Genomic DNA, 12,329 nt, shown 5'->3' with positions numbered 1-12,329 from the left:
TAGCATAGTGGCTATAATCACACTATATATGTATAGAATGAGGTTTTATTCTCGCTTTATTATGAAAGAGTATCAATAACTATATCATTATATATATTTTGGTCAGAGAACATCCTGAAAAATTAACTTCAATGTTTTAAAAAGCCATAGTTCCCAGTGTGGTGGAGATGGTGAGGATTGGAGAACGTCATTAGGAAAGACAGTTGTATCATTTATCAGAAATAACCGCAAGAGTTTGTGGGGGGAAAAAAATCAGCCGTCATTCTCTCAACCCAGTAATAAGAAAATCTGGAGGCTGAAGAGTGGGTAGGAAGAGGAAGTGGCATGTATATTTTGATAGAGCATTTGAGGGGTCTCATACCTATCTCTCTTAGGCAGTAGTACAATGCAAGGGAAAGACCCCATGCTTTAAAGATGTATTGAGCTAAGTTCAAATTCAACTCTGATGCTGACTGGTTAACTTTGAGCAAATCGCCTTTCATGAGCGTCACTTAATTCATTTATAAGAGAAAAATACAATAGTTGCAATCACCTAGATTTATTGTAAGGATTCAGTGAGATAATACATTAATTTGTCATTTTTAAACCCCGGCTTTTCCCAGGCAGCTTTTAAGATAACCAACAAAGTTATATGTGCATAACTTATAGTGACAATATTGAGAAAGGGCAAAGAGAAATAATGTATGATGTTGCCACTCACATATGTATGTAATAGATGAAAAAAATTATATTACCTTTACAAATGGCACCAGAATCCTCTTGAGGAAGGAAAAGAAATGTCTTTGCTAGAAGATTTTTTTTTTTTTTTTTTTTTTTTGAGACAGAGTCTCCCTTTGTTGTCCAGGCTGGAGTGCAGTGGTGTGATCTCATCCCACTGCAACCTCTGCCTCCCAGTTTCAAGCGATTCTCTTGGCTCAGCCTCCCGAGTTGCTGGGACTACAGGTGCAAGCTGCCATACCCAGCTAATTTTTGTATTTTTAGTAAAGATGCGGTTTCACCATGTTGGCCTGGCTGGTCTCAAACTCCTTACCTCAGGTGATCCACCATCTCAGCCTCCCAAAGTGCTGGGATTACAGGAGTCAGCCACAGCAGCTGGTCTAGAAGAGCTATTTTGAACATGCCCTTGGGATAGGAAGAAAGTCTCTTGAGGATTTGACCATAGATAGGTGCTCAAGTGCTCTGAGGTTGAAAACTTCTCTGCATAACAGAAGAAGAATTTAGTGCTAAAGAGCCAATGAGAATGATGGAGATGAGGCAGAGAAATTAGGAGAGAGGAGAGGATGAGGAAAAGCAGCCCTGGGAAGGCTGAGAACTGTGGGTATATTCCATAAACAGATCCCTCCCCAGTACTGACCATGGATCAAGCGGTGGCGGGTTTTGGGGAGGGTACAGGGAGTTGCTAGCGGTGGGAAGACCACTAATATATGTATGTCTTACTTCAAGCCTCAGGAGTACCTTGAGTAAGTGATTTTGATGGTGTTAGTGGCATGTGAATCAAAATGAACTGTGTTGTGTTGGCAAAGCAGGTCAATGAGCCCAGCCTTTAGGAAATTATCAGAAATTTAGAGGTGAGTTTTGGGATTCTTACTGGTCATGATGTTAGGAAGTTCAAATCAATTTTGTTTAGATCTCAAGGGAGGCAGAGAGCCTTCCATCTTTCAAGAGTTAAGCAGACCATGAAGTCCAAGGGTATGCAAGATGGAATGTAAAGTTCTCACTAAGCTTCCTAGAATCCAGGGTAAATCAGGAAGCTTAAACACAAATCCCAGTGTCCATTAGATAAACAGCTTGATGGCTCAGGGAAGCACACTACTTATGATGTTAAGATCAGAAAGAAATTTGTCCTAAGTTGTGCATAAAGAGGAATGATATATAAATCATGGTAACCACTCAACTTAGTGTGTTTGATATATTTTAGTTCCTCTTCTGTCCCCTTTTTTCCCCATGGGTTTCTGTGAAGATTGTAGTATATTTGAAAGTTCTTTGAAAATTGTAAATACTATTGTTAGTTTATAATTAAAAGAAAGCCTGTGTACCAGATTTCATTAAAATCTGATTAAATACTATTAAAGATTGTATAATAGATAGTATAAGAAAAGGATAATCCAAATAAAAAACATGTTTCTTATTTAAAAATGGTATGTCTTGCCAAATTTTGAATTTAAAAGCACAGCATTCTCACTTCTTTAACCCGACTTACAGCCCATTATAGCACTAGGTTTTAGAATCCTGTGTCCTATGCCATTTGTAGTAGCAACAGTCTTAAAGGGTGATACAACCTTTTGTGACTCTTAAGGAGACTTGAAAATTTAGGCAAATGTTGAGTCTATACATGGATATTTGTTGTATAAGAGTGGAAGTGGAAGTCAAAATTCTGAGCAAGGTTGCTCCCAATAAGATCTGTCAGCTCACAAGATTGCTTCCCTAGGCTTGAAATGTTTCAAGCGCAAATTCAATCCATAAGGAAAATGAGAATCATGAAAATGATCATGAAATAGCAAGCAGTCTGGAAAGCAGTTGTAGATGAATGCCAAAGCTTCTGGAATTTATGAAATATTTACATTTATGGGGCCAGGTGAAATAAGTTGTTCTTTCAGAAATGCGTGACATGGCTATTATATATTATCCACCTAAAACAATTTATTTGATAATAAAACAGAACAACGAAAACAAAAACAAATAAACAGCAATGACAAAACAAAATAAAAAAGAAATGCAGTTCTTTTTTTTTTTTAATTATACTTTATGTTCTAGGGTACATGTGTACAATGTGCAGGTTTGTTACATATGTATACATGTGTCATGTTGCTGTGCTGTACCCGTTAACTTGTCATTTACATTAGGTATATCTCCTAATGCTATCCCTCCCCTGTTCCCCCACCCCACAACAGGCCCCAGTGGGTGATGTTCCCCTTCCTGTGTCCTGAATACAGGATATAAAGACTCAGTGCATTTTTTCATTTTCTTATTATTTATTTTCCCTGGCTAGGTGAGTTGGCTGTTTTATATCGGCACTAAGAGTTTGATACCACTACTAGAATAGTCAAGTATTTGACCTGGCCATGAGTAAAAGATGTTTGATTGACAGATGAGTCTATCTGCATCAAACAGCTTTACCTTGAGAAAAATCACAACTTTGAAAGCCGTAACACATCAAAAGAATATTGAAGATTATGGCCACTTTCCCCCACCTCTCCCCAAAATCTGTTTTCATTCAGGTTTATTATGAGCAGCTCCTTTGGGTAATTTGGGTTGCGTGCTTTCTCCACTCCTTCTGTATCCTTGGCTTCTTCAGAGCGTCAATCGAGACAAGCAAAAGGCACAAGAAGAAAAGGGAAACGATCTTTCAGTACCTGAGTCTTCACACCAATTCATCATTGCTACGTGCTCCAAAACTACTGAGTACAGTATTTAGGAAGTATCCGGTACATCAGCCTTGCATATATTGTTCTTAAATTGAGGTCCCTAATGCCTATTTCAAATGTGCTTTACATCAACCAAATGATGTGTTTAAAAACCTGTATGTCTAGCATGAAAAAGAATCTCTTTCATTCTCATGTTACCTTAAAAGATTTTCATACCAATATACATCAGGGAGGAGCAAATTTTTGTTTCATATATTACACATATTATGGTGCACATGCAGACTAGAAACGGTAGTTATTTGTTGGGCATGTGTGTGAATTAGTATGTAAAATATATAGCATTTTTTCTCTTGTAAGTTACTAGATATTAGATATTTTGATGTATTTCTTTTGCTTTGCTAATTTATTCAAATGTAATCCTGACTAATCCATTATTTTGTTAACATGTCTACTTGATTAATGTGTTTTTCCCCTCCTCTGATTCTGATCCACAAATTTTATAGCTATTCATTGTATTACTTAATCTAAGTCCACTAAAGATTAACATTATTCATTTTTCTCCATTAAAGACAATGATAATATCACTGAGTTAGCTTAGTGCAGATAAAAATTTGGCTAGCACTCATTACTTGATTTTCTTGGAGTTTTGTAACTTTTTTTGTATATTTGTCAGCATTGTATACTCCTGAAAGCATTGTGTTTAAAATACCTATTTCTTCATCAGTGGAATTGATAGAGTTGACTTACATGGATCAATAATGGGATTTTAAGAGCATTTCAAGGAAATCTCTCATCTGCATTAAGTCATTTTTTTCTAATACAGTTTGCACAATTTACAAATGAAAATTTTATACTACTTTACATATTTTCCTGTAAAAATTAGAAAACTGTATTCTTTGGCACCCGAATGTGTCCTTGAATTATTACTTTGTTAATTTTGTATGACATCCTTATTTATTATATAAGCAGTAATATTTCTCATGGGAATGCATGTATTAATACTTTCAGATGTCCAGAAAGTATCAGGAGATTAAATACTGAGATTAAAGAGTATTCTCTTCCCACCATTATGTTCAGTTCTGATTTTACAGCTGTGTAGCTAGAACAAAGAAAGAATGTGGGTTTTTTGTTTTGTTTTGTTTTTAAGAATAAGACAAGGCTAGAAGATATGCCATTCTGAGGGCACCACTGACTGTGTGTCATCACAGGAGGGCCCTGATACATGAATAGTCCATCTCCAGGAAGCCAAGTATGATATTCACAACCACGTAATAATGTGCTAACCTCATTCACAGTAATCATAGATAATGTAGTATTTGTATCTGCCATACAGTTTTGAAGGTAAAATATGGAGCCTATTTGGAAATTTCACATAGCATCTTGAGCTGTATTAATAGAACTAGAATAACCCAAAATAAAGAGGTAATGAGTGCACTTGACCCTGCATCGTTCAGACCTCAGCTGGAATATTGTGCTTCCTTTTGCGCTGCAGACAAAGTGAAGAGGACTCAGGAGCATGACAAGGGAGGAAGCAAGCTCATGCTTTGTCACATATATAACGGTTGAAAGACTGCAATTGTTAGAGAAAATGATGTGGTAATTGAAGGACGGGTACTAGGAAGAGGCTAGTTCTTTGAGGCTGCTAATCTGAAATGTAACAAGTGGGTGCACCTGCAGTAAAAGAGATTAAGCCCCAGAATGAGTCTGGATGTTCTAATGGTCAGAACAGGCATTTCATGTGACATGGCCTGCATTGCTCCAGGTGGGGAAGTAAGGATGGATAAACATGCATTGTTTGCAATGATAAAAAAAAAATCATTGAGTAGATGATAACGTCGATTTGCTGAAAGTTTTCTCTTTTTTGTTTGGTGTAAAACTTTACATGTCATACTTTTTGCCCTGTGGTTTTTTTGTATCTTAGAACAAAGGTATTCTTAATCCGTTTCTTTGTCTTCTTGAAAGATGCAACCATGCAGAAAATGCACACCTCCTGTACATTGTTTCCTGTCTTTTAGTAAACCTTTATTTAAATGAGTCATATGTTTAGCAATTTTAACATTGTAACTTGGCTCTAATTAATGATATATAGCGTGATTTATGATCTTCTAAAGAAATGTAGACATGGAAAAATGGACATAGAGGTTAACATATGAAGAATAGTTTGTATTTTGGGTTAGAAAATTAAATATTGGCTTAAATCAGTAAGATTAGGCCTTACTATTTGATTGTACCAGTTTACTTTAAATTTCTAGGCTTTCAAGGTTTTGTAGATAAACTTTATTTTAAAACAGTTTTAGATTTGCAGAAAAATGGCAAAGATAGTGCAGGGAGTTTCCATATACCCCTCACCCACTTCCTTTTATTGAAGTCTTATATGAGTATGATATTTTTGTTACAATGAATGAACCAATATTGGTACATTATTATTATTAAGTCCCTACTCATTCATTTATCCTTAGTTTTACCTAATGCTCTTTTTTTCTATTCCAGGGCCCCACTCAGGATACCACATTGCATTTAGTTCTCGTGTTTCATTTCTCTTTGCTATAGAATTTTCTCAAAATTTCCTTGTTTTTGATGACCTTGGCAGTTTTGAGGAGTACTGATTAGGTGTTTTGTAGAATGTCTCTCAGTTGGAATTTTCTGATTTTTTTTTTTTTTTCATGATTAGACTGCAGTTCGTGTTTTGGGGAGAGAGACCACAGAGGGTAATGTGCCATTTTCCATCACACTGTCAACATGACTCAATATGTTAATCTTGATCACTTGACTGAGGTGGATTTGGTCAGGTTTTTCCACTATAAATGTATTATTTTTCCTTATTTTATTATTTTCATACTTCCTCTTTGGAAGGAAGTCATGATAAACAACCCACACTTAAGACGGTGTTATACCCCATCTCCTTGAAGGCAGAGAATCTACAAAAAATATTTGCAATTCTTCTGCACAGAAGATTTGCTTATTCTTCCTCATTTAATTATTCAGCATTTATGTATAGCAGTATGGACTCATGCATAGTAGTTAAATCCACTACTGTTATACTCATTTTGCTGTGAAATTGTTCCAGCTTTGGCCACTGGGTGCTGTTTCTTATGTCCCTTTGACACATCCCCACAATTGTGGTGGTTTTGTTTTCTGTTTTTTGTTTGTTTGTTTTGTTTTGATGCACTTTCATCCTTTCTAGCATTACACAATACTTGAGGCTTATCAACAATGTAACTCCTTCCTCATCATAGATTCAGCCATTTCTCCAAGGAGCACAGGTTCCTTTCATTGGAAAATGGTATTAAAAACCAAGATTTGAGCAATAGGTGTGTTCATTGCTTTTGGGTTGTCATTTCCTTTTGGCCTTCTTGGCTGACAGAGCAAGGACATATATTTGTGTATACTAACCTGTGTATGTACACATATCTGACAATCAGGAAGCATAAATAGAAAGATGATAGATAGATAAACATTAGTTCATACTGATATTTTCAACTCTAACTCACTACCACATGGGTCATTCTAGCTTCTTCCTCTTGCTTATCTATAACCTTCCACTCCAACAGTGAAAAACTACCATCCATCATTTGCTTACTTAATTGTTCAGTTCCAGTGGAGCTGTTCCATTTATCCTTACTGAAATTGAAATACATAAATATAAGCTAAATTTTTCTCAAAGCCTTAGAAAATTATTCCCCCCCCAAAATGTTTTTAACCTGAAAACTCTTAAGATTTTAAAATGTATTTGTATCCCAAATGTTTATCTGTACATAAAAATTGATATAGTCAACTTTATGTTGTTTGCAGTTAACTTAGGACATGGATAATGGAAATTCTCAGATAATTCCACAATTTAAGTTTATCTATTGCTTTCATCATTTCTAGTCAGCATACCTTCCATAAGACAACTATATTTATGAAAAGAAAATTGACTTCTTTACCTATAAATCTCTGTGCTTTCTAGATAGACACCACAGAACTACATGTTTACTGTATCCTGCTGGTAGCTTAAGGAGAATAGTAACTTGTAGTTTCCACCTTTAGCAACTGGACATTGGCCATACTCTGATTTACCAAAAGAGTCCTTGTAATCACAAAGGAAAGCAGGGATTTGGCTTCAGCTATTAAAGCAACTCTTTTTGAGGTGGCTAGATGGTTAGGAACACACTGAAGAATAGATTTTCAGTAATGAGCCATACTTTCAATGAATGTCTTAAGGATAACAGTTTTAACATGTTGTATAAAATAGTTAATATAGCTCAAATTTGTATTTAATTATTACATTATGTTGAAAGCTCATGCAGAAAACATGTAATATAAAAATTGGAGCGCTCAAGAACACAGTCATTTCCCCTTGGGCGCTAACAAAAATATACTACCCAACAGTGCCTTTGTTGGCAGTCTAATATTTTAGAAGGAAAAAAAAAACATACACACTAACACGCTTTTTTTTTTTCTTAGTCCAGAAAGAAGAAATATAGTGTGAACAGAATACTTAGGGTAAGCAAAATGGTCAAAATAGATTAAGTTGGCATCCTTTTTAGCTGCAACTCCCTTTACCTTGTACTACACCCTGACATCATCTTCCTACATGACCACACCTCATGCCCCCATAGCCACACATTATTTGCATTCATCACTCATTCATAGACGCAAAATCAGACATTGTTCTTGCCCATATGGAGTTTATGATTAACTGGGGAAGACATGCATTAATCAAATTCTCTCTCTCTCTCATTCTCTTTCTCTCTCTTTCTCTCTCTGTCTCTCTCACACACACACACACAAAACTGTGACTGAAGCAGATGCTACAGGAGAGAGACACAGAAATCTGTGAGGGGTTTTCAGAAATCGGTGAGGGTTTTTTTGATCTTGTCAGGAAAATCAGGAATGTCTTCTCTGAGGATGGGTAGTTCAGGCTGTGATTTGAAGGATCAATAAGAATTAACCAGAAAAAGAAGGCAAGAGAGAGAACCTTATGTGGTGAATGAACAAATGTTTAATATAAAGACAGCAGAAGAGCCAGGGTGGAGGCAGGCACAGAGATGGGAGATAAGGCTCTGGTGGCCATGCTAAAGATCCTTACTTCACCCTGACAGTGATGGACCGTCATGACATTTCCAAGATCAAGAATGCACTTCCCATCTGTGTTTCCCCTAAAGTCAAAATATGGCCCATCCTTCAGAAGGAAAATTCAAATGTTACCCATTCAGTCTTCTAACACTTTCATTTCCTAATCTAATTAGGAAAGATCATTCTGGCTAAGAGGTGGTATAGTTCTTTAACCCACCCACACATATGCATGTGTTTGTATTTATATATAACATTTTATTTTCACATTTCTTTTTCCTAGTGGCATTAGCAAAAGCACTCCTGGTTTCCTTGAGTCTCTTTTAAGTTTTGCTTCCCCTCTCCTCCTCTCTTCACTATTCTCTGCTGTCTTGGTATCTCTCCACTACTCATGTACTCCCTCTCCATTTGTCAATTCTCAGATGAGGGGAGGTGCCCCAGAGGGTGGCGAAGGACAATGTGGCAGAGGATGGGAGGAAGAAAACATAGGCAGAGCTGCACTTCGGCATTCTGAAGCTATAATCATCCTGAGCAACTGTCCAGGGCCTTCCTTGCCCAAGTGCTTTGCCATTTGTACTTGAAGCCAAGGAGCATCAGTTGCTTTGCCTTTCCTCACGAGGCTTACGCCACAGCCTTTTCACCCCACTACTTGCACCTCCCAGTGATGCTGCAACTATTTCTCCTCTGGGCTCCATGTAGTAACTTTCCGGGTTTTTTGTTGTTGTTTTGGGGCATTTTTATAGACAGGGTCTTACTCGGTCACCCAGACTGGAGTACAGTGGTGCAGTTATGGCTCACTGTGGCCTCAGCCTCCTGAGCTCAAGCCATCCTCCCACTTCAGCCTCTCAGGTAGGTGGGACTACAGGTGCACACCACCATACCTGGCTCATTTTTTATTTTTATTTTTTGCAAATATAGGGTTTTTCCATGTTGCCAAGCTGGTTTTGATCTCCCAGGCTCAAGCAATCCTCCTGATTCAGCCTCCCAAAATATTGGGATTACAGGCATTAGCCACCGTGCCTTTCCCAGTACCTTTCTAAATAGTGTACAGGCCTCCAGTCTTACCACCTGACCCGTTCTCCTTCTCTTTCCTTCTACAAAGACCTAAGAGCTGAGCTGAGCCCATCTCCTTCCTACACATTCTTCCAGCCTTTTTAGGACCTGATTTCACAACCTCATGTGCCACACCCCAGCTGCACCCTCCTGGTGGAAAGAGTTTTACAGTTTCTTAAAGATATCATTCTGCTTCATTCATCAACCTTGGTCCATGGTATTCCTTCCAACCAGAATATGTCCCCCAACCCCTCTGCCTGGTGAGACCCGCCTCTTCCGTTGAGACCCATCAGAAGGCTTGTCTCTTCTTGGAAGCTTCTCACCCCACTCCTGTGCTGCATCCCTAGTTTCTGTGCATTCCCTGCAGCCTGTGCATCACTTTTTCAAACACCGCTCCTCAAGTAGCATTGTACATGCTGTTTTCTTGCCTTTCTCACTCACACAAATGGGAGTTTCCTGGGGGCCCTTTGTCATCACCACCTGCCTGACTGGATACACTAACACTCAGCCTACCTGCCACCTACTTGGAACCTCACAGATGTTTCTTCGATTAATAAATTAATTCATGTTTTCTCCTCTTCTGGTCAGTTCTTCCACATTCCCTGTGCTTGTCTGGATACGCAGAGCTCTAACTGGTGAGAGTGTCCCTCTGGCTAGATTGTCTCACCACAAAGAGAACGGGTTTTACCCATCCGCGTATCTCTTTTTCTTCCACTCATGTGTTTGGACAAAATTATTTATTGACTGGAAAGACCACATAGCAACACTTCATGGCTTTGAGACCCCGTAGTGAGTGTCCAAGGGAGATTCTCTGTCACTTCCAAGTTCATGGCAGAAATTGACCTACCTAGTCAGCTTGAACTGAGCTCATAGAAGTTTTATTTCTGGCTTTTGCCTATCATTTTGCATGCTGTTCCTCTCTTCGGAAGCTCCCTTTCCATCTCTCCCTAGTTGAATAATAGTACACATATTAAATGTGTACTATTACCAGGTATGTACTTGTACCAGGTATGCTAAGATCTGCTTATAACTAATTTTGCTTGATCTTCATGAATATCATTTTGAAATAGCATTTTTCTATCCCTGCAGATAGGAAAACTAGAATACAAATAATTAAATAACTTATCCAAGCTCACATGACTTGTAAGTGGCAGAGCTGGGATTTGAACCCAAGCCCATCTGAAGCTAAAGCCTGTAGAGTACATACTGCCTTCCTCCACATCACACTGCCCCTGCTTGTTCACACTCAATGCAAGAATCCACTTCCCAAGTTTGTCTTGCTTATTCCAACCTATTTTGCAATGAATCTCTTTCAACAGCTCTGTAGTTCTTGGCACTCACTTGGCATCCATCATTTTCTATGTTCTCATGTTTGGTATCTTTTCATGTATATAATATGTATCTCTTTTTAGGAGTAAGACCAGAACTTTTCTGCTCTGCAGTTTTCTCCCTGTGAGGGATGGTGAAACTTGGTGGTTAAGAGCATGGTTTGTGGAGACAGGCTTCTTAGGTTTATATTCTGGCTCTCCTCTGTACTCGCTGTATCAGCTCGGGCTGATGTCTTCACATTTTTATGATTCCATGTCTACATCTGTACAATAAGGCAAATAAGAATACTTACCTCAGTGTGTTGTTGTGAAGATTGAGTGAATTAATGGCCATAAAGCACTTACAACTGTGTCTGGAACATAGTGACCACTCACTAACGGTCACTTATAATTCCTTCACATCCTGTAGGGGTCCTTTCCACCCAGGCGATGTCCCTATGTCTCAGTGGAATGACTGGTTAGGGATATCTTTCCATGGGCTACTGTGGCTGCAGAGAATTGCATTCTTATTTCAGAGTTATGTTAACCCGTGGGCTTTTATTTACTTCTCTCTCTCTATCAGTGAGCCCTGCTGCTTCAACCCTGGGTAACTGAAATTTGAAACTTTTTTCTACTAAAATTTCTTTGATGCTGAAATTCCTCTAGGGTCACAGCTAAACACTTTATGTGGTGACCTTCTCTTCTGTCCTCAGGCCTGCTGAGATCATCTGCTCAGCGGCATATCTGACACCTGTTGCTACCTCACCCAGCCACTTCCTTGGTGACCTAGCAATGCCCAGAGGGGCCCTGCCAGCTTGGAGCCCTGTGGCAGTGCTGTTTGATTCAGCAAACTTAACAGCTTTCTGACATCCTTTCTTCATTTTAGCAGCCAAATCACATGCACCTTAATATTTATCAATAGCTAAGCAACACTGGAAGGGAGACAGAGCCTCTGGGCTAATCACTATCTCTGATTTTACAGAATGGTTAAGCCAGGTGTAAACTATCTCACAATATTGTCCTTAGGATTCAACTCCACTGAGATATAGTTACCATAAGAGAAATGAGAAATAGGGTTTCTTTCTAATACACAGAAAATAGAAAATAAGATGCTTTTCTTGGCCACTGTTATCAGTTTCCTGTTAAGGTTCTGCTTTGTTTAAAACAGTCCTGTTTTCTTAAAACAAACTCTGAGGAATTTTCTAAAATATGACTCAACCTAACGAGGTGAATATATTGTACTTTAAAGTGAATGTATTTGAAATAATTGTGAGTGACAAAGAGGGAAAATCATAGATTTTGAAACTAGCTATTTTCTAATGATTTTATCCCAGTGGTTTATTTGGAAATGAATTTCCATTCATAACATCTTCATTTGTCTTCTAATTTTCATGCAGTTTGAAAGGGTTAGGTTCCTTACCCATGGGATCATCCTGGTCACATCTCAAAAGATTGGCTAAGGCATTCTGATTTTACAGGCAAATTTACATGTTGCCATTTCAGGAAGTATTTCCTTCATGGTTATCTTTTTTAAAAGAGCTTATTTGTA

General features: G+C 38.1%; 1 protein-coding gene across 2 annotated transcripts in view; it reads left to right on the top strand.

Annotated features, from left to right (window-relative positions):
• PDE4D (phosphodiesterase 4D) overlaps positions 1-12,329 on the top strand; it is a 640,379-nt gene that overhangs the window by 12,712 nt on the left and 615,338 nt on the right. The gene's annotated exons all lie outside the window — the stretch shown is intronic.

The sequence above is a fragment of the Rhinopithecus bieti genome, unplaced genomic scaffold (genome assembly GCF_001698545.2).
Source record: "Rhinopithecus bieti isolate Rb0 unplaced genomic scaffold, ASM169854v2 scaffold_6513, whole genome shotgun sequence".
NCBI lineage: Eukaryota > Metazoa > Chordata > Mammalia > Primates > Cercopithecidae > Rhinopithecus > Rhinopithecus bieti.
Note: the sequence above shows the minus strand (reverse complement) of the source record. Positions and strands in the feature narration are given on the sequence as shown.